A 23,122-nucleotide genomic window follows, 5' to 3' on the forward strand; every position below is an offset into this window, starting at 1 on the left:
CCATCGTGGCGCAGTGGAGCTGAATCCGACTAGGAACCATGAAGTTGCGGGTTTGATTCCTGGCCTCGCTCAGTGGATTAAGGATCTGGCGTTGCAGCGAGCTGTGGGGTATATTGCAGACGTGCCTTGGATCTGGTGTTGCTGTGGCTGTGGCGTAGGCCAGCAGCTGTAGCTCCAATTAGATCCCTGGCCTGGGAACCTCCATATGCCACGAGAGCGGCCCTAAAAAGAAAAAAGACAAAAAAAAAAAAAAAAAAAAGACAAAAAAGTCACTGATAACTTTTTTTTACAGCCACAGGAAACGGGCCCTAGAGGGAAACCTCCATCCTCATCAGATGGCCACCTTCACCTGCTGGACACGAGGACCAGACAGTGCCTCTCGTTTTTCTAGGGTTGGTTGTGCTGCCCTGCAGAGGCCATTGGCACATGTGGATTTGTTCCTTCCCCATAAGGTAGGGAGACCTTACTGGGTCTACATTATTAAATGTTGAAACTTGAGGTCACCTCTAAAAGGAAGGGGCCCGCTGCTGAAGGACATGAGCAGAGAAGTGAGAAATATGGTAGGGGAGGGGTGATGGGATCCGCTTGGCAATTCCTGGGGAAGGTGACCCCGTGTCTTTGGGTCTGACCTCCTGGGTAGGATGGATGGATGGATGAGGTCCATGGAGAATAGCTAGGAGTAGGTCAAGCAGAAGCCTTGGTCCTTTTGCCCCTCGTGCTGCTTCAGAACCTCCCAAAGATGGCTGATGGGGAAGGTGTGGGAGGGGTGCTGCCTATCTCTGGCACACCTGTCCTCATGTGTCCTGTGCAGCCTGCAGACACCAATGGACTCCGGACGTCGCGGCTCAAGGGAACAGGGAGAGCAGGGGACAGAGGCATCAGTGTGATCCTGACCGGACTGACTGCTGTATGCCAGATCTGGGCTTGGTCCGGCTCTGCTCAGCCTGGCCATCACCTGTGAACGGGGGAGACATCAGCTCCCATTTGTCGAGGGCTCCAAGGGCTCCCTGGGGCTCTCTTGCATTCTGTCCACATGGCTGCCCTGCGCTGGAGACCCCTGCCTTCCATTGCCCTCACAGGGTAGGGCTATGTCTCACAGAGGGTGGGGAAAAGGTCCATGCCCTGTGACCAGGCAATGGCAGAAGTGGCCAGTCACCTGTAGGCTGCCTCGGATGTCTGTCCTGTGTGGCCCCAGCCCACACCTGGTTCTGGTGTGAGGTACAGACAGATATCTGGGAACGGAGGTGAAGTCTGCAGTGGGGAACTGGGGCTCTCGCAGGGAGGAGGAGGCTCCCAGGTTTGGAGCCCTATCAGCTAACGTGCAACCCTTTAGAATATTCGGACCCAGGATTGACCCTTTGCTAATGTTTGAAGGCCCCCCCCACCCTTCCTGCACCTGAGCCAGCCTGGGCCCACAGAGCCTGCGTGGCAGAGCCAGCATGTTGGAGGCAGAAGCTAACAGGTGGCCTTCATGGACCCCCACGTGCCCAGCAGGGCTGACATTCTGTGGACAGGTCTTCTCGCCATCCTGGTCCAGGTGCTGGAAAAGGCAACTCAGAGGGTCCTCAGCCACTCAGGCTTTGATGCCTGGAAGACAGAGCCTAACACATCACTGTGGGATGTGCATTGTGAGAGAGCTGGGCCCTGCATGCACCGCCCCCACCCCACACCCATGCTTCACTGTCGGCTGATTGCTGCCCATGACACGGGTGCCCGCAAGGAGGAAGGGTCTGCCGTGGGTCTCTGAGAGGCAGGTTTAGTTGAAACAACAATCGCTGGGGCTGCTGGTGTTTTCCGGCCACAGCCGGGACACGTGCGATTCTTCAAGGCGGAGGGAGCCCCACACCAGCAGAACAGCATGGTGGCTGCAGGAGTTCCATCGGCTGCTCTTCTGGGTGAAAGATGCACGTGTTAGGGTCTGGGTGTGGTCCTCATCTCTGTGTCTGTCAAACCCCACGCCTGTCTCGCATGGTGGTGACGTATAGAGCACTTCCTGGAAATGAGGCTGCAGTGGACTTTCAGGGAAGATCTAGACTCTGTGCCATTCAGAGCTTTGTACGTCTTTGTTTATAATTTCAGCAAGCCCCAGCACCAGTGGCGATGCCACACATGAATCAATGAAGAAACACCCGTTATCTGGCTGCATTTCCTCTGCTGCCCAGAAATGTTAAATTAGGTGCAAGTATCAGAGGACCTGATTATGCTGTCTCAGGTAGTAGTGCGTTAACATTCATTACTGAAATAGATGTTATTGTAAACTGCCTTTCTACAGTTCTCTTTTATAATGATGTTAAGCCTTTTTTTTTTTTTTTTTTTTTTTTTTTTCCGGTCTTTGTAGGGCCACACCCACGGCGTATGGAAGTTCCCAGGCTAGGGGTTGAATCTGAGCTATCGCTGCCAGCCTACATCACAGCCACAGCGACGCTAGATCCTTAACCTACTGAGTGAGGCCAGGGATCGAACCCCCTGTCCTCATGGATACACGTCGGGTTCATTACCGCTGAGCCACCATGGGAACTCCACATTAAGGCATTTTCTATTCTATTGTATATCTATCATCTATTACATTGTTATTGATATGCTATGTTATTCAAGTATTGAACTTCAGAATACTAAGGGGGTTATTACAAATATTTGTTATGAAAGGAACAGAGGGACCAGACCATCCACAGGCAAATTGCAGCCGGAGATGGACATGCAGGCTGGCCTCCCTCCAGGAAGCCTTCCTGTTGGAAAGGCGGTCGGCACCTGCCCCAGGCCCACTGACCTTGTTTGCCCTGCCCTGCAGGGGCCGGACCAAACCTCCAGGCCAGCTCTGCCTGTGACCCTCCCAACATCGGGGGCCTAGATGGAAGGCCTATTGCTAAATCTCAAGGGGGGCTTGTGGGTCCCTGGGCTCTGAGGGGGCAGGGACTTTTCAGTGGTGTCTGGAACACGTGCTGACACAGGGTGGCAAGATGGTGGGAGGAGAAGTGAGAAATGGGCCCTCGGGGCCTCCCTAGGGCTTCAGAAGGAAATCATGCAGATTCCCGGAGCACTTCCTGCCTGTCCGGGGCCCTCTCTCTTAGAGGTGAGGGCCTTATGCTCCAGAAGCAGTAGGCTGGTCTTCAACAACCACCCGGCGTGGGGGACTGTTTCCTCGTGGCAGATATGAGCGGACCCGGTTTCTTTGTCGACTCCACAACTGGCTTTGAGAAGCATTCCAGGAGAGGTTCCAACACTGTTTGGAATAAAACCCTGGAAGAAAGCAGGGCCCTCTCCGGAGACCCTGGCTTTGGTGTGTACGTTCTGGCAGGTTTGGTGAACAATGGTGAAGAAACAGGCCTGTTCATTATAGTCCAGATGTGTCCCTGTTCTGGAGGATTCTGAGTCGAGCACCGTGGGGTCCAACAGACAGTTGTCCTGGGGAAACCTGGTATGAAGGGGGTCTGTGCATCTGTGTGTGTGTGCATGTGTGCACACGCATGGAATTCCTGTGGGTGTATGGGTGGGAGCGTGCACCTGTGTTGGCGTGCGTGATTGTGTGTGTGTGCGTGTGTGTGCGCGCGCGTGCGTATCTGGAAGGTCATCAGAGGGCTGGGGTGAGGAAGGCAGGCCCCCGGGGGCCCTTGGCAGCCAGGCAATGAGTCAGCAGGAGTCCCTAGACCCAGCTCTGGCCCCAAGGCTTTGGGAGCCTCCATCCTTGTCTTCTTGGGTCTTCCCTCCAGCCTATGGCCACATCCCCTGCTCAGTTTGAAAGACAGGTTGGAGCAAGAGTTCCCGTTGTGGCTCAGTGGTAATGAACCCGACTAGTATCCTCGAGGACAAGGCTTTGAACCCTGGCCCCACACAGTGGGTTAAAGATTCGGTGTTCCCATGGGATGTGATGCAGGTGGCAGATGTGGCTCAGATCTTGTGTGGCTGTGGCTCTGGCGCTGGTCGGCAGCTACAGCTCTGATTTGACCCCTAGCCTGGGAACCTCCATATGCCATGGGTGCAGCCCTAAAAAGAAAAAAAGAGCGTCCATGAAATACAGGTTGGAGCAAATATGATGTGACATGTTCCTGAGTCCCAGTTTTCAGCACCCCCTTGCTCAAGTAGGGCCAAGCACACCCAGCCAGTGGCCAGGAAACGAGGCTGCACTGCGACCCCTGCCTTCCTGGGCACTGGGTCCATTCTCTGCACCACAAGAGCAAAATGCATTACATTTTGTAGTGAAACTAAGTGGGGTAAGTCAAGCCTCACATCCATTTGCTGAGGTTGAACTTTGCTTGCAAATGAAAAAACTTGCAGTTCTCAGAGCCTGTTGGATTTTGAGTGACTGATAAGGAATTACAGATCTGCAAAAATAAACAGACCCCGGTGACACAACTAGACTTGAAAGTCAGACCTGGGTTTTGCCAGCACGCAGTCTGTGCGTGTCTGTGAGTGTGTGTGTGCATGCACGTGCGTGCGTGCACTTCCTCTGTGCCTTAGGATGGTAGTGGGGTCAAAAGTCACCCTAGATTAGCCCCTTCCTCGGGGCCCACTCCTGCTTAAAGTGGCCCATCTGCTGCCCCATGGCTGCGGCAGCAGATGGCCCCTTGCCCTTGGGCGGGAAGGGTTGGGGGTGGGGAGGCCTGAGCTGAGCTCTCAGCTCCCAGGCCGACAGCCCCCTCCTCTTTGTCACCCCATCTCTCAATAGCACCTGAAATGCTCAGTAGCTGGTGGGAGGGGACCTGGAGGGGGCAGGCGCCTCAGGTGGGGGGTGAGGGGGACCTGGGGACACTATGTGGCTGTTCTCAGGGAAGAAGAGCACGGAGAGCCTGGGGCCAGAGGGCAGGTGGTTCAGCCCTTTGACAGTCTGGAGGCGGGGTGGTGATGGGGTGCCTGAGAGGACAGCGGGGACAGGGAAGGGTGTGGATCAGAGGTGACCCTGTGCCTGATTCACTTAGCAAAACACTGCCCACTGAAGTGCCAGGTTTTAGAATAAGTCTGTGAGGGAGCTGTCAGTGTCTGGGGTTAGGGATGGAGTGGTTCCCCTGTCACAGTGTCATGCTGTGCTTGTCCCCCCTGTGGGGGCTTCAGACTACTTTCCCTTCTTTAGCAGAGCACTGCGGCCCTGGCTGAACCTCTTGGGCTCTGGTTGCAGCTGCTTTTCGTGACAGGACATCCTCGAGGGACAAGCCACCTTCTATGCAGGGCTGGTGGGGTGAGGGCTGTGTGACGTCACCAGGGATGCTGGCCCCGCAGGGGCTGGCCGGACCTGCACCCTGAGGGTGTTGCATGGAGTCTGACATGGCGGGGGACAGCCCATGGTCCTGGCTGGAGGGGCCACCCAGGTCTTGAGGTATGGTCCCGTGAGTCTGAGATTGAGTTTCCTGCACCCCCAGACAGAAGGAGCCGAGAGATAAGTTCATTTAAACAAACATAGTTCGAGGTGGTATTTTTGCACACACTTAGGCACATCTTAAGCCCCACTTGTAGAACATTTAACCCACTCTGGAGAGGCGCCTGGGGTTGGATGGTCATCTCAGGGGCTGCCTTTGAGGGAAAAGCTCTGGGTCTGTGACTCCCTTGTGAGGACAGGAGAAATTCTGAGAGGGGAGTTCCCTACTCGAAAGATTCAGTGGCTGGCTTCAAAGGTCTAGAAACTCTTTATCATGGCTTCTTTTTCTAGCTGGAGATTAAAAAGAGAACTTGAAAAATAATTCTGAGGCGTTCCTGTCATGGCTCAGTGGAAATGAATCTGACTAGTATCCATGAGGAGGCAGGTTCGATCCCTGTCCTTGCTCAGTGGGTTAAGGATCCAGTGTTGCCGTGAGCTGTGGTGTGGTTCGCAGACTCGGCTCGGATCCCGGGTTGCTGTGGCTGTGGCGTAGGCCAGTGTCTAGAACTCTGATTTGACCCCCTAGCCTGGGAACCTCCATATACTGTGGGAGCAGCCATTAAAAATAATAATAATAATAATTCTGAAATGTACTATACATACAAAAGTACAACTAATATGTACATTAGAAAGAACAGTAGTGAAATAAGACAGATGCCTGGCTGGGGGCCCAAAATAACAGTAGAATGAGATCGCACCTCTGAACAGATTCAGCCAAGGCTCCCTTTCCCTCACATTAGGTTCAGAAACCACCGTCCTTCATTCTGTTAATCGTTATCTCATCTTATTTATTTATTTATTTATTTATTTATTTATTTATTTATTGTCTCTTCTAGGGCTGTGCCCATGGCATATGGAGGTCCCCAGGCTAGGGGTCCAATCGGTGCTGTAGCCGCCAGCCTACGCTGTAGCTCACAGCAACACCGGATCCTTAACCCACTGATCGAGGCCAGGGATCAAACATAAAACTTCCTGGTTCCTAGTCGGATTTGCTAACCACTGAGCCACAATGGAAACTCGTCATCTTATTTAAAGTTTTATTGTTGCTCAGCACTAGACAACCAAATTTTGCCAGTTTTGGAACTTTTACAAATAAAAACATATTGTATAAATTCTCTGACTTGATTTTTTCTGCTCAGGAGATTCATGCACATTGAAGCCTAGACTGGTCACCCAATCATTTTCACTGCTGCGTAGTACTCTGCTGCGGGAGTTATTTGGGGTTTTTCCAGGCTTTCACTGTTGCAGAGGATGCTCATCTGAATAGCCCTTCAAGGTGCTGATCCCAGAATATTCAAATCCTGGCAGATTCAAATCCTGGCTCCCAGGTCCCACTTGTGTGACCTTGAATAAGTCAATGCACTCTCTGTGCTCCACCTTCCACACCTGTAACATGCAGATAAAAACAGTACATGCATCAGAAGCCTATAAGGAGGACTAAGTGAGCTAATTTGGATAAAGCACTTAAAACGGCACTTGGCAGGGCATTTTTTTTTTTTTTTTGTCTTTTTAGGGCCACACTCGTGGCATATGGAAGTTCCTAGGTTAGGGGTCAAATCAGAGTTGTAGCTGCCAGCCTATTCCACAGTCACAGTAATGCCAGATCTGAGCCACATCTTTGACCTACACTATAGCTCACTACAATGCTGGATCCTTAGCCCACTCAGCAAGGCCAGGGATCGAACCCGCAACCTCACGGTTCTTAGATTTGTTAACCACTGTGCCATGACGGGAACTCCTCCAGCATCATTTAAACAATTTATTTATTTATGTATTTATTTTTGTCTTTCTAGGGCCGCACCTGAGGCACATGGAGGTTCCCAGGCCAGGGGTTGAATCAGAGCTGTAGCTGCTGGCCTACACTACAGCCACAGCAACATGGGATCCAAGCCCACATCTTCGACCTACGCCACAGCTCACGGCAACACCGGATCCCTGACCCACTGAGAAAGGCCAGGGACCGAACTTGCGTCCTCATGGATACTCGTCAGATTTGTTTCCACTGAGCCATGAGGGGAGTTCCCTCCAGCATCATTTTAAAGATGAGACAGGATGAGGTGGTGGCGACGATGGTGCTGGTAAAAATGGATTTGACTGTGTCAGTGATGGTGGCGGTGGTGATGGTGACGGGAAAAACAACGATCATCTCGGTGACGATGACCGAGGTAGTGCCCATGAACTTGATAATGATCATGACCGTGGTGGATGGATGAAGGCGGTGATGCTGCTTCGGATGGTGACCTTGACATTGAGAGGAGAGTGATGACGTGATGGTCACAGCAGTGGTGCTGGTGCCGATGTAACAATGGTGATGAAGATGATGATGATGGTGAAGGTGACAGTAGGGTGATGATGGCGACCCCGACGCGGATAACGATGGTGATGACGATACCATCGCCACAGCGGTGGCGGCGACAGTGAAGAGGATGGTGACGAAGGTGGCGATGTTGGTGGCAGTGATGTTGGCGATGACGGTCTGGAAAGGGATGGTAACGACGACTCCTTGGAAAAATACGCAAAAAAAATCCCTTTACATAATACCCTGCGTCTTCTTTTTTATTGAAATCCTTTATTGCTTTCATTCTCTGAGTAATAATTAACTTGTAGCTCCTTTCTCGTGCTTTTCTTCTTCTTAACATCTTGTCTTGTCCCCAGGCTGCTCCAAGGGAGCCTTCACCTTCCTGGCATCCTTGGCTAAACCCAGCTGAGGCCTTAGGAGAGGCTGGGTGGGGGGCTCCAGGTGCTCGCAGCAGGGGGCGGGGGTCTCAGTGTGCTGTGGGGCTTTGGGCCGAGGCCTGTATCTGGGACACCAAACTCATCACCTGCGTAGACAGAGAAATGCAAAGTAGCATGTCAGCCAAGGAAAGCCTGCAGGAAGAGGCCCTATAGGATGCTCAGAGCTGGAGCTTAAAGATGGGGCCTTTTGAAATTGGGGTGTGTGTGTCCCAGAGAGACCTGTGCTTGGAGATGGACTTGCCATCCGGAAGGGTTTTTTCGGGCCTTTGTAAGTTGATGAGGAGAAGTCAGGATGATGAAACAACCTCACCCAGTGACATTTACCAACAGGAAAGAAGTGTGGAGCTGGATGACGACCCCCAGTGTCCTTGAGTCGGGCTTGTTAGCACCACCCTGGGCCCTGGAGGTAACGTAGCACCGAGGTGCCTCCATCTTCTGCCCTAGAGAAGCTGGTCAGGGAACAAGGCAAAGTGAGACAGCAGATGCACTGGGGAAGGCAACGCAGGGGGAGGGATGGGAGTAGGGGATGGGGGATGACTGTTAGAAGCCAGGGGAAGCCTGCTGTCCCCTGCCCTGAAAAAATGAGAAGGTGCTGACTTGGGATGTTCAGGGCCCATGACATGACTGTAGGGCCACCGGGAGGAAAAAAGCGCGGAGCACTCAGAAAACCCAACACAAACCCATGGGAGGGAGATGGAGAGCTGCTGGGAGAGGCTGCAGGTGAGGCAGACCTGGTGTGCAGGTGTGCACAGATCAGCGTGGCCAGCAGCTCCCGGGTCTGGGAGGTTGAGCTATACTCTCCTGTGCTGACACCAGGATGGGGCCCCCTGGTCTTCTGCTCTTGGTGGGGGGAGGCAGCACCTGGAGCTCTGTGGCCTTTAGGGTGTATCTTCAGGACAGAAGCACTTCTCTTTGAACTCACTGCCGTACCTCTTATCTAGACGGAACCCCAGGGGTGGGCTGATGGGGCCCAGTGTGTGTCCTTCCCAGGTTCATACATTGGAGACATGACCTCCAGCACCTAGAATGGGGCCTTGCTTAGAGAAAGGTTGTTTTTTTTTTTTTTTTTTTTTTTTTTTTTTTTTTTTTGGCACCACGTAATTTACTTATTTATTTTATTATTTTTAAAATGATTTTTATTTTTTCCATTATAGCTGGTTTACTGTGTTCTGTCAATCTCCTACTGTACAGCAAGGTGACCCAGTCACACATACATATATACATTCTTTTTTCTCATATTGTCACGCTCTATCCTAAGTGACTAGATATAGTTCCCAGTGCTATACAGTGGGATCTCGTTGCTTATCTATTCCAAAGGCAATAGTTCGTATCTATTAACAGACAGAGGGTCTTTACAGAGGCCATCAATGAGGTTATTAGGGTGGGCCCCAACCTAGGATTGGTATCTTTATGAAGAAGGGGAAATTGTGGAGTTCATGTTGTGGCTCAGCCGTAACGAGCCCTACTAGGATCTATGAGGATGTGGGTTTGATCCCCGGCCTCGCTCAGTGGGTTGAGGATCCAGTGTTGCCATGAGCTGTGGTGTAGGTCGCAGATGCGGCTTGGATCTGGCGTTGGTGTGGCTGTGGTGTAGGCTGGCAGCAACAGCTCCGACTGGACCCCTAGCCTGGGAACCTCCATATGCCGCAGGTGCGGCCCTAAAAATGGGGGGGAGTTTGGACACAGACATACACACAGGGAGATGCTGTGTGAAGATGGAGGCAGAAATTGGGGTGATGCATCTGCAAGCTGGGAATCACCAAGGATGGCCAGCAAAACACCAGGAGCTGGAGAAGCAGCCCGGAACACATTCTCCCCTACAGCCTCACAAGACAACAACCCTGCTGACATCTTGGTCTTGGACTTCCAGCTCCAGAGCTCTGAAAAAATACATTTCTCTTGTGTGAGCCACCCAGTGTGAGGCACTTTGTTGTAGCAACACTAGGAAACTTACATGGACGATGTAAAAGATAGTTCCTTCAAATTGGGAGGGTTCTTATCACCTCCAGGAAACTGATTTTTTAAAAAAATTATCTTTTATATTTATGTATTTAATTTTATTTGGTATATAGCACTATGACATTATTATAATTGAAATCCAATATGGAATTTTTTTATGATTAGTCAGCTCCACAAAGATGATAATACTCCTATGGAAGACCCAAGGAGGAAACACTGATATGTTTATTTATGGTTCCCTATATTGTAGACATTTATCTGTATATTGTTAGTATTTTTTTTTCTTTTTAGAGCCACACCCCATGCATATGGACGTTCCCAGGCTAGGGGTTGAATCGGAGCTACAGGTGCCAGCCTATGCCACAGCTACAGCAAAGTTGGCCCCCCGAGCTGCTTCTGCAACCTGCATCACAGTTCACGGCAACGCCAGATCCCTGACCAACTGAGCGAGGCTAGGGAGCAGACCTGCATCCTCATGGATTCTAGTCGGATTCGTTTCTGCTGCGCCATGAAGGGAACTCCCTACTGCTAGTAACTTTTAGTGAGAGCTTTACAAAGACCAAGAAATGATGCTCCATATTTCTATTCATTTTCAACAATAGCATTTTAAATACAGTATCAGTTTTCTTTTTCACTAGCATTATACTTTCTTTACATAATTATCCAAACTTTCTTCTATGGCTGTTAATTTTTTTTTTTTCCCAAAGAATTCACTGCTTTATTTTTTGTCTTTTTAGGGCCACACCCACCACATATGGAGGCTCCCAGGCTAGGGGTCTAATCAGAGCTGTAGCCAACGGCCTACGCCACAGCCACAGCCACACCGGATCTGAGCCATGTCTTCGACCTACACCACAGCTCACAGCAATGCGGATCCTTAACCCACTGAGCGAGGCCAGGGATCGAACCTGCAAACTCATCATTCCTGGTCGGATTCTTTTCCACTGTACCACGACGGGAACTCCAAGAATTCATTACTTTAATACTCAGTGTCTAGAAGGCGTCATCTGGATGAAACCATCTCAGACACAAGTTGCTGGCTGGCCAAGGTTGCAGAATCCACGTATGTTTTGCCTGCTGCCTGCAGTGGTTCCTGAAGTTGCCACATACAAATGTAAGGTCCACAGAGTCGTGGCTCCCTGTTGCTTTGCTGGAGGAACTAAGACACGGAAGGAATGAAAGTAAGCTGCTGCCTGCATTGTATTTGTCAGAAAGCTGCAAACCAACATTAGCAGGTGTATCCCTACGTGTACACAACGGCAAGTTTTATTGGATGAGTGGGTTCTAAGGATTCCTCTGGAAAAAAAATTGTAGTCGTTAAAACTTAATCTAGGAAAACTATACTTGCATTCCTTATGTCAGCATTCAGCGTTGCTTATAGGATGACTGCTTTAAAAATTTTTTTTTTGGCTCTGCTTGTGGCATGTAGAACTTCCCTGGGCCAGGGATTGAACTGGTGCCACAGCAGTGACCTGAATCGCTGCAGTGACAATGCCAGATCCTTAACATGCTGTATCACAAAGGAATTCCAGGATGGCTTTTTAAGCATTAGACTGAATTAAGAAGGGAAAGTTCTTAAAAACTTTTCCTGGAAATAACATTTTTCCAGCATGGAGACCGAGGAAGCTGATGAAACACCAGAATCTTGCCTGCTCTGGGATGAAGTGCAAGCCCCATCCCTGAAAAGGATTTTGGTTGCCTAAACTTAGCAGAGAGCTGACCCCAGGCCTGTGCTCAATTTTGGCTAAAGAGGCTACAGCAGAGCGGAAACTCAGCGGTGCAAACCTGAGCACAGCCATTCATGGAATCAAATGATTCCTCGGAGCCAGCTGGTAGCAGGAGCTGAAAAAGGGATTGCAATTGGAGGGTGGGCAAGCAAAGAGAAGGTCCCTCCTACTTTGGACTGTCTACCACCCCAAACCAGGCTGCCCTTTCCACGGTGTCAGCATTAAGGTGTAACAGGTGGGACATCCAGGTCGACCAGGTGCCCCTGCCATAGCTTTGCAAATGTCACCAGAAGTGAAAGTGCCCAGCCAGCGCGCGTGTCCCCAGTGTGAATGTCCCAGTGAGCACATCACCTTGCCGTGTCCCTTAGCCACTGTCTGCCCTGGGGTCTCAGCAGGTTCACTGTCCATCTCCATGTAAAAATGACTTGCTTGAGCGAAAGCTGCTTGCATAAAGCTGAAAACAAAACGGTGGGCTGAAGGATGTGGAACATGCTTTTCCTTGGGTGCTTCCTCCCCTGTGGTTAGATTGCTGGGGGCTGGGGTGGCCCACTGGCCAGCATCAGGCCGTCTTAGCAGAGTAAATAGGACCAGGGTCAGCGAAGTCTCTCGGGGAATGTACCGATGGGCTGCGGGTTGACATGCTAAGAACACGGCTTTTTTCCCCATTCCTAGTGCTTTGGGAGGAAGAGCAGGGCTGTGATGGGGGGGTCCTCAGCGCCCACTGTCAGCTCTTGCCCCCCACCCCCCGCCCCCACCCCAAGCCGGCAGCCAGGAGTTCTGCCCAGCAACCAGGCCCACCCTCCATCTGCCGTCTGGAATAATGAGCTCACCCCGCTGCTGCTGGCACAAGCCAACTTTCATTCTTCTATTCACTGGGTTACGCTTTCAGCTTCCCATTGTTCTTCGCTAATGGCCTGTTACCTTCCTTCCCTGCTGGCGGCTGGCGGCAGAGGAAAGCGGCAGAGGAAAGCCTCGATCTTTCTGAACTGAAGATCTTTCTGAACTGAAGAGCAGGCAGGGTGGCAGGCATGTGGGCCTGGTGCTCCGGGATGCAGAGGCAGGGTGCTGGAGGATGCGGGTCGCTCCCCCACCCCCAACCCCGATTTCATTGCAGCCACTGGTCTGGCCTCAAGTGTCGAAATATTTTATGGGGCTCCTTTCCCTTCCATGGGTGACCTGGCCGGGTTGCCACATGTCCCCGGCTTCTGTGTCGTTTCAAGCCCCATCTCAATCAAGTGCATGGCTGTCCTCGTGCCTGTGACAGATGGCCCGGGTGCCCGAGGGTGAGTTAGAGACCGTGGCCCTCAATTCCTGCGAGGAGAGGCGGCAGGGCAGCCTGGCCGGGTGACTTGACTGCTGCAGGATAGATTGACTTTTAACTCTTTCCGTGTTGAAGGCCGGTTCTTGCAGGAAGAGGAGCCATCAGAATTGGCCTTTTCCACTTTTCCACTTGGCCTTCTTGAGACCCGCTGGTGCAGTTGAGGGCACTAAAAGTGCAAGAAGCGCAACAAAGACTCTCACATGGCAGCAAGAGGACTCCCTTCTTCTGGGGGGAGGGGGATGGGCATTGAACTTCACAGTGGGGTGTAATTACCACCCTTAGGAACAAGCGTCAGATAATGTTACCTGTACCTGGCTATTGCTTAGCTGTGCAGATGGATCCAAAATACAGGAGTTTCTTATCTGCAAAGGAAATGTCAAAGAACAAAAACTGCTGGGACCCCGTCTAAGTTAGGAAAACATTTGCTGTGCCCAGCTTTCCCAGGGGAGAAGCAGCTGCCCCTGTAGGGGCTGTGGGACAAAGGTCAGGGGAGCTGACTCGCAGCCACTACCCTCTCAATGGCCAAGTTCTGACCTCCTCTGATTCCTAATCCACGACGTACAGTTTGCAGGCAGCGGTTCTCACTGTGAAGTGTGGGCACACGTGTGTGCTTGCCCCAGGAAGGCGCCAGCACGCATCCCAGACGGCTGCCGGCTTTGTGGTTTGAGTGCACAGCTTTTTCCAGCCGTAAAAGCAGTGACAGGCCTTGTCAGAGCCGCCTGGCCTCCAGGCACGTGGCCGCATCAAGTATGCAAATGAGTCGGATGCTTGCCCTGTGGCCTGGGGCGTCTGAGCCTGCCGCCTCCCAGCCCCGGGAGGCCCGGCAGGTGCCATGCCAGGCAGGTGTGGCGCTCACCATATGTTCTGGCCAGGGTCGGGTTTCTGCTGGCGTCTTTCAGTTCCCCACCAGGTGAGATCCAGAGGGTGGAAGGGGCCCACACCAGCCTGCGACAGCACTGTCACCTCTGGGTACTTGTTTGCTTTGCTCTGACAGGTTTGTCTATAACTTTGGAGCCGGGACAGTGCTGAAACCTCGGCCAATGGCAGGTAGAACAGAGACAAAGGTCGATGGTCAGGGAAATGGGGAGCCAGAGCCAACTGTCAGAAGCCTACAAACTGGGTAATTCCTTTTTTTTTTTTTTTTTTTTTTCGTCTTTTGTCTTTATAGGACTGCATCCATGGCATATGGAGGTTCCCAGGCTAGGGGTCTAATTGGAGCTATAGCTGCCGGCCTACGCCAGAGCCACAACAACGCCAGATCCGAGCCGTGTCTGCAACCTACACTACGGCTCACGGCAACGCCGGATCCTTAACCCACTGAGCGAGACCAGGGATCGAACCCAAAACCTCATGGTTCCAAGTTGGATTCGTTTCCACTGCACCACGATGGGAACTCCTCTTTTTTTTTTTTTTTTTTTTTTAATTATTTCCCTGAATGTTTCATCAAGTCAACAAGCTACAAATTTCTTTCTTTCTTTCTTTTTTTGTCTTTTGTCTTTTTAGGACCACACCCAAGGCATATGGAGGTTCCCAGGCTAAGGGTCAAATTGGAGCTGAGCTGAGCTGCCCGTCTGCACCACAGCCACAGCAACTCAGGATCTGAGCTGCTTTTGTGACCTACCCCACAGCTCAGGGCAATGCTGGATCCTTAGCCTACTGAGCAAGGCCAGGGATCAAACTTGCGTCCTCATGGATGCTAGTCAGATTTGTTTCCACTGAGCCACGATTGGAACTCCTGGGTAATTCTTTAAAAAATCCTCTGCATTTGAGAGAGCTCTGTTTATGGCTAAATGAGGTAGGCACTCTCCAGTTGCATGGCCCGTCTCTGCCAAGCCCAGACTCAGGCTGCAAGACAGTGTAAGGAAGAGCTGTCCTACTCCGTTCCTCCTCTGGTCCCTCCTGGGGAGATTTGAAGATTCCAGTACTCAGGCTGCCCTGGAGAATGAAATTGGGCCCTCAGGAAATAGGACCAGGCATCTGTATGTTCTGTCACTCAGTGATGCTGTATTTGAGAAGCCATAGCTCTGAGCTCTGCAGCCCCACATGGTAGCCACCGACCACATGTGGCCACTTACCCTCAAGTTATTTGAAATAAAATTTTAAAAGTAGGCGTCCTCTGGTGGCACAGCAGGTTAAGGATCTGGCTTTGTCACTGCGGTGATTCAGGTCGCTGCTGGAGTGTGGGTTCGATCCCTGGCTGGGGAACTTCCATATACTGCAGACATGGCCAAAGAATTAAAAAATTTAAAAAATTAGCTTTTCAGTGCTGTGGAAAGTCCCTCCGATGCCCGCCTTTACAAGCGGGGCACCAGGGAGGTGACAGGGCTCAGGGCAGTGGTCCGTCTTTCCAACCCTCATTCTTCAGTGCTCAGGCTGCTGGGGTACAAGTGTGTCTAGAGAAACGCATGCACAAAATCAAGTGTGCAGAGATGAGGTACCCCAGAAATGCCTTCATGGGGCCCACCTTCAGAGCACTGGCCTAGCTTTGCTTGGCCTCGGTGGTGTATATTTCCAGGTGACCATCTTGTCTTCTGATCACACAGGCATGGGGGGACCCTGGCCCCACATGAGACTTATTGCCATGACTCCTGAAAAGCACTGACGCAATTGAAGGCCCTCTCCCTGCCCTCCACTTGATGCCCGTGTGGAGCATGGGCTGTGAGCCTGCAGCCACTGTCTCCCCATCTGGGGTCTGCCCTGTAATTTATCAGATGATCATTTTTGCCACAAAGGGATAAGGACACACGCCAGGGATCTCAGTAGGCTTGGTGTTCCAAAGAGCCCAAGTGTAAACCAGAGGGGCAGCAAACAGGCTTAGGCAAAACAAAAAAAACCCCAACAACAACAACAACAACAAAAAAACGGTGCTGGGGGGGGAACTTTCCAAGCACGTGCATTTCACAGCACGTGCTGCCAACTGTTGCGAAAAGAAAAAAGCACCACCCCTAAGAAGCAAGCAAGGAGAGATGTACATATTACTTCAGGCTGCGCCTTCCCTCCTCCTTTGTCATTGTTCCCAGGGCCTGCGGCAGGCCCCGCGACAGCTGGGTATCACTAACAGCTGCCTTTTCCTGGGGTGAAATTAAAAGATTAGGGGATATGGGCACGTGCTGGCCTCAGGAGCCCAAACAATGCTTGATTTAGGGTGAAACTTGTCTGGGGATGCTGACAAAGGAGGAGGCTCCGAGTTGGCCAGGGGTCAGAGGGAGGCTGGTTCTGCCCGAGACAAAAGGGCTGGGGGTGGGGGTGGGGGTGGGGGGGGCAGAGGGCCGGGGGGGGCGCCTGGCTGAGTGAAAAGAGGCCTCGGCGCAGCTGCTCCTGCTCCAGAAATTTGAGATGGGTCTTTTCACAAACACAAATGTGGGAGAAGAATAGGGGCCACGCTTAGCTGAAATGACTCGTTTGCAAATGAAAGGGAGATTGAGAGCCCTGACATTGTCCAAGTTTTTTTCACCTAAGAGGATGGAAAATGATTAGTACACGCGGCAGCGCCGTGGAGTGTGCCTTGGAGCAGATGGGCCAGCCACCCCGCGCCACGGCTCTGTGTTTACATAACAATCGTGGGCCCTGCCCGGCGGGTGCAGAAGCCCTGGCCCCTTAAAGGTCCAGCAGGGCACCCGGCCGCCCCCCCCCCCCACCACCTTGAACCAATGCAGTTCCAGGAGGCTTTGGCTGCAGGCAGTGTGGATGTTAATTTATGTGCCAGGCTAAATTAAATACGCTTTGTAGCCAAGAAGCCACAGATGACTGCTGGAGAGGCGGCCGGCGGCGGCCGGTGGGCACTGCGGCTGTCACCCCAGGTGGGATGTCCCACTTCCCGCTGGCTGTTTCCTCTGGGTGACTAGTGATGGGTGGAGGAAACAGCTCCTTGAAGGGGCGCCTGGTCCTCCCTGCAAGCTGAGAAGGGTTTCAGCATGACGGTGCCCTCACCTTATCCCTAAAGCCTTGGGAAAGGACCAGGCCCCGGTGCTGAGGAAAGAAAAGATGCGGCAGGAATGATCACGTGCCTCGAAGCCTCGGGGGTCCAAGGCTGGGGTCCTGGGGCTTGCACCCCAGCCTCACTCTGGAATATTCTGGCCCAGAAGGCATGACATAGTCTAGCTAACTGTGAGGAAGCATCAGACAAACCACACTGAGGGCCATTTCCAGAAAGCTGTGTCATGGCGTGTGCACGTGGGTCGGAAAGCAGAATTTTCCAGCATAGTGAGGTGAAAAGAAAGAGTTTATTGAGCTATGCGATGGACGCTGCTAGAGCAGTGGGATGGCTTCCTGATAATCAGTGAGAGCCTGACCCCAGGTCTCACGTAGCGGGGTGGGCGTGAGGGGCGGGGGTCCATGTCCGCTTTTATAGCCCAAGGAGAGGGCGCGGGCTCAGGATACACCTGCTGACCTGCTGATTGGTTGGGGAGAGAGGGGTGTTCCGATACACTTGCTGGTTGGTTGGGGGCTTATAAGGCCCCCATAGGGGCGGGGTCAGGAGTGGGCTACACACCTTTCCTAGTAGGGGCAGGAAGGAGTAGGCTAGGTTGCTCAAAAGAGGGAGGGAGGTTGCATTATAATGAGGCTGGTGGGGCGAGGATAAGGGTCTGGTAATTCTTTTCTTGGCCAGAGGCTTTGAGTTCAATCTCCTTGAAGGGGACTTGAAGTTCCTCAAACCTTACTCCTTGAGTCATCCCAAGACAGAGAAGCTCTGAGGACCTACTGAGAGGCAGCCGAAAAACTAAGTTCCACCCACGCACTGCCCTGTTCTTTAAACGGCATTGTTGAAACAACTGGCAAAATCTGAAGTCTGCGGATTAGGTATGAACACGGTATCCGGTTCATTTCAAGATTTTGAGATTGTACTGTGGTTGCATAAGAGAGTGCCCCTGACCTTTAAGGAAATGTACAGTATATGGGGCAAAGGGCATCATCATCTCTGCAACCGATTCACATGCTACTCAGAAAAAAAACTGTATGCATTTGTATACAGAGGGAGAGAGAGAAACAAAGACAGAGAGAGAGGGAGACAGAGATGGAGAGACAGGGAGAGGAGGAGAGAGGATGAAGAGGAAGCCAGGAGGAGGGAGGGGAGGATAAAGTGACAGCACTCACCTCTGGGAAATCTGGTGAAGAGGCCACGGGCACCTGTTGTACTAGGGTCACTTTCCTCCAAGTCCTCAAAGCTATGAAGACCGAAAGAGGGGCAATAGAGGCTCAGAGATTGTGGGATCTCTCTTGCACCCTCCTAGGTGCTCCTGAAGTCCACAATCTGGGGCCCTTCAGCAAGGGTGGCTGTGGCCATGGGAGGCTGGCAGGTCCCTGAGGGTGGGTGTGGCAGGGGGAGGGTCCCAGGGGGCCAAGGACAGATACCTACAGCTGTTGCCTAAGGTAGAGGTGGGAGGTGGGGCTCAGCAGGGAACCAGAGGAAGGAAATGAGTCCACAGGAGATGTCCCCTGTCCCCATTCACCCTGGGTGGCCTCTACCTCTGAGGTGCTGTTTCTGATGATGCATTTTTCTCTCCATTCTCATTCTCACATTATCAAATTCAATGAACTGCCCCTCCTACTTAGCTTAAGCAAAGTTTAACTCCTTTTGCTGTTTTAGTTCTCACTTCCACCTCTGCATTTATCCCATCCCTAGGCGAGGTTATTAAGAAAAGCCCAGAACACCTGCATCAGAATCCTTGTGGGCAGGTGAGGGGGAAGTTGACAGTCTTGTGTTCTAAAAAGTTATTTTAGGGGTCTTGAATGTGCACTCTGGGCTGCAAAGGGCTCTTGGAAAATTGCCCTCAGCAACCTGGCTCTGTCCTTCAAATGAGCAGGGACGGAACACCTGCACACACTGTGCCCAGAGTGGTCCTGAGGGCAGGGTCAGGTGTGAGGCCACCCTGGCCTGAGCCTTCAGCACCCAAAGGCAGATACTGAGAGCCCGGTATCCTTTAAACCTCCATCCCAGTGCTTGCTCAGGGCCAAGGCACTTGTGGCAGCAATGAAGTTTGCACTCAAGGGGCACAGTATGAAAGCACCTGCTCTCAGTCACCACTGGTAGGAAGACTGAGCATCTTTGTGGAGCCTGGTTCTTGGCCATGCAGAACCCAGAGACCTTCCCATAAACCTCACACAATAGGGCTCCGGGTTGGCGCTGGTGCAGAGCATGAGCACTGCAAGAAGTCTTTTCAGAGCCCTTCGTCCTCAGGTGAAAGGTGCTACTAAATTGATTTCAGCAGTTGAATTTTAATCAGTACTTCCTTGCCGGATTTCTGGGGCATCCACGTGTTATTTTTGCTTTCTGTTCAGGATATGCAGAGTGGTATGAAAACTGTTACTTTCTGTATATGATTTTACATACCCTCAGATGCAGCAGGATGATTTCCATAACGCAGAAGAGAACCCAAGTGAATCTAACCAGCTGGCCAGTTACTCTGCCTGAGTTAGTGGCCATGGGGCTGTGTACCTGCCTAGCTCCTTGGGGGGTTGCTGGGGTTGGGGGGAGCAGGGACATCCAGGAGTGCCATAAGGGCACTGCCTTGCAGGGAACTCTTTTGACGTGAATGCCGCCGAAGGCCTCTGCTCAGCCTCTCCCTTGGCTCTGGGAACCACAGCCTGGCTGTGAAACTCATGGAAGTATGTTCTGTCCACACAGGAAGGCAACAGAGGCATTGGCTTAGGGAAGCACGATGAATGGTAGAATGAGGTCCCTTGATGGGGCCGCACGTCCTGTCTTAGTCTCACCTGTAGATCAGGTGGCTTAAACTACAAACATCCATTTCTCACAGTTCTGGAGGCTGGGCAGCCAAGATGAGGGTGCCAGCCTGGTTGGATTCTGGACAGAGTCCTCTTCCTGGCTTGCAAACCAGACAGCTGGCTTCTCACCATGTCCTCACATGGCAGAAAGAGCAACCTAGGGTCTCTTTCTCTTCCTATAAGGACACTAATCCCATCATGGGGCCCCACCCTCATGACCTCATCTAATCCTAATTACTTCCCAAAGGCCCCACTTCCAAATACCATTCCACTGGCCACTGGGGTTTTAATATGTGGACTGGGGGATGGGGGCACAAACATTCAGGCCACATCAGCCCAGATGATGAAAGGGAGCTTGCTGGGTGTGTGCCCAACTACGTCTCATGCAAAACTCAGTCTCACATGTATATGAAATGTATTGGTTTTGTTTTTGTTTTTTAGGACCACACCCACAGCATATGGAGGTTCCCAGGCTAGGGGTCAAATCAGAGTTACAGCTACCTGCCTATACCACAGCCACAGCAACCCAGATCTGAGCTGTATCTGCGACTTACACCACAACTCACAGCAATGCCCATTCCTTAACCCACTGAGTGAGGCCAGGGATCTAACCTGCATCCTCATGGATACTAGTTAGATTCATTTCCACTGAGCCACCATGAGAACTTCCTGAAATATATTTGAAAATGTTCTACTGAGGCAAGTGGAACTGAATTCTAAGTTTAGGAGATGCAGGGGGGTTATTGAAACTGTGGGTTACCAAACTGAAAAAAAAAATTAAGAAAAGGTATCAATAAGGAAATAGATGTTTCGCTATGTTTTGATAAGGTCATTTTCCAATCCTCTGAGACTCTTTAACTCCTCAGCTTGAAATGTCACAGAACACACTGCGTTTGCATTTTGTGTGCCTGGTTGTCAGGCAGTCCTTTCCTGCTAAGGCTCTGCCTGCACAGCTGGGAGGGGCTGTGTGTCCCTGGCAACTTTAAGGAAAGGGAAAGACCAGCAGAGGAAGCACCTTCTCTGCCCTTCATTGTGCCTCTGGGAAGGGGGTGTCTTTAGTGACAAGCAGGTATATATGGGTGGGGCTGGCAGGGCAGATCCACCAATTCTGTGCAGAGGCGTTCTTGGTACCTCAGCTCTGGCATCCTTCTCAGAGGCTGGGGGAGGGATGCAGGCATCAGGGGCTTTTGTGGGTTACAGGACACCAGGGACCTCCAACACAAAGGCACCAGCTGCTGGTGACAATGTCGGCTGGAGGGAGGGCTTGTTTACGAAGTGCTGGCTTCTGGTGTCCTTGGAGGCAGGTGAGGCCAGCTGACCCTGTGCTTGCCCAGACCCAGGGGTCCACGGGGAGCCCCAGTATGGGGGCCAGGGCACAGCACCTGCCTACATCCAGATGTGGCCTGAAGGACAGATGTGGGGACACACCCCACCTCTGTTCACCCCTTTAGCACATTAATTAATTAATTTTGCTTTCCAGGGCCGCATGTGTGGCATATGAAGTTTCCCAGTCTAGGGATCGAATCGGAGTTTTAGATGCAGCTGCCGGTCTATGCCACAGCCACAGCAATGTGGCATCTGAGCTGCATCTGTGAACTACACTGCAGCTCATGGCCACACCAGATCCTTAACCCACTGAGTGAAGCCAGGGATCAAACCCACATCCTCATGGATACCAGTCGGGTTTGTTACAACTTAGCCACAATGGGAACTCCCAGCACCATAAACACAGTAACACATCCTCAGGTGGTCTCTGTGCACTTCACTGTCTGTCTGAATCCCATGTCCTCTGCCCCATGATCATAGTGCTACCTCCACTTTGGTGGCACCGAGTGCATCAGCCCTGGAGTGAGTCCCAGTGCTCAATATAAAAGTAAGAGCCACAACCCATGGGACACAAAATTCAGCGATGGTCCTGGCCCTGTAGCTGCAGGTCTTGGCTGACTGGGAGAACTGGAGTGACTCCTCTGCAAAATCTGTGTGTCTGTGGGCTGGGGACTGGAGCAGCCTGCTGCTCTGTGGGGAGCCACAATCCCATAGGCTGCTGCCTTGGTACCTGGAACCATGCGTGGCTCCAAGCAGCCAAGCAGCGCCATCCTTTTGGAGTATAAGAACAAGACTGGAAAGGGATAAATGCTGCTCAGAAAGGGTCCTGAGCAGCACGTGGCAATGCAGTTGGAGCTGTGTGTGGCTCACATGGCCGGGGACACCCTGTGTTGGGGGTCTGCACGGAGAAATCCTAAGAGAAGCCGGTCGACAGGGCAGTGCCTGTATCACACACTCACCACCGGCCCTGGGACCCAGCGCAGCCGGCTCGAGTGTAGCTTGCAGCTTGTGGCCCAAATCTTCTGTGTTCGCATCCCTCCGACCTTCCCGGATCTTAGACAGGTGACCTGGTAGGTGTATCAACATGTGGTATCCCACAGAGGTGGCACTCAGAGACAGAGAAGGTCGGGAGGAGTGGAAAGGTTACCTCCGTCCTTATGCTGCTCCTGAGTGTTCCCTTGGCTGCTGAGGTCTGTGCTCAGAGCCCCAGCACAGGGATGCACTGGGAGTGGCCACTGTGGGCAGACAGGCAGGCTGGCTCCAGCGTGGGGCGAGGAGGGCTACTGGTCAGTGTGGCCAGGGTACACAGAGAGGGCCTCCATGGCTGAAAGAGAGGTTCCAGGGACGTCTGGCCCAGACAGAGCCTGGAGCAGAAGCCTGGGCAGCCCTCCAAGAAGGCACAGAGCTTTTGCAGCCGCTTAGCCGTGCCCCGGAGGAGGCCAGCGTTCACTGCTTTTGTACGGTGCCTTCTCTGTGGCCCACGTGGCCCTCAGTCCTTTCATTTACTGTCATTCATCACAGAATGTTAATGTCCTCACAAACCAGCACAGCCTCTGAGGGTCCTCTTTCCAACGGATGCAGCAAAAGGCACGGGTCCGAGAGCAGAAAATTGAAAATTGGCTCCTATGCCTTTTTTTTTTTTTTTTTTTAATGAGAAAGCACATATTGTGCTGTCCTTTCAGCCTCAGAGCCAGAGGCTAATTAGACTCTAGTTTTCCATTGTTCCCAGGAAAGCAAAAGCTAAACATGCTCTGGGGTGGGGGGGGCAGCAGTGCCGTGAGCAGCCCCTTTCTCTCTGGCACAGAGATTCAAGCCAGCAGCCTGGCATATGCTTGGCCTGAGGGCGAGGGGCTGGCAGGGCTCTGAGAGAGCCCTGCGTGGCACTTTTTTCTTCTCCAGCCCTGCCTCTCCGTAGAGGCATGTTCCCTGGGCAGCAGGAAATGCAGTCGCAACTGCCTAAGTGTGCCAGTCTACCTCCAG

Source organism: Sus scrofa, chromosome 14, assembly GCF_000003025.6.
Source record: "Sus scrofa isolate TJ Tabasco breed Duroc chromosome 14, Sscrofa11.1, whole genome shotgun sequence".
NCBI classification, from domain to species: Eukaryota; Metazoa; Chordata; class Mammalia; order Artiodactyla; family Suidae; genus Sus; species Sus scrofa.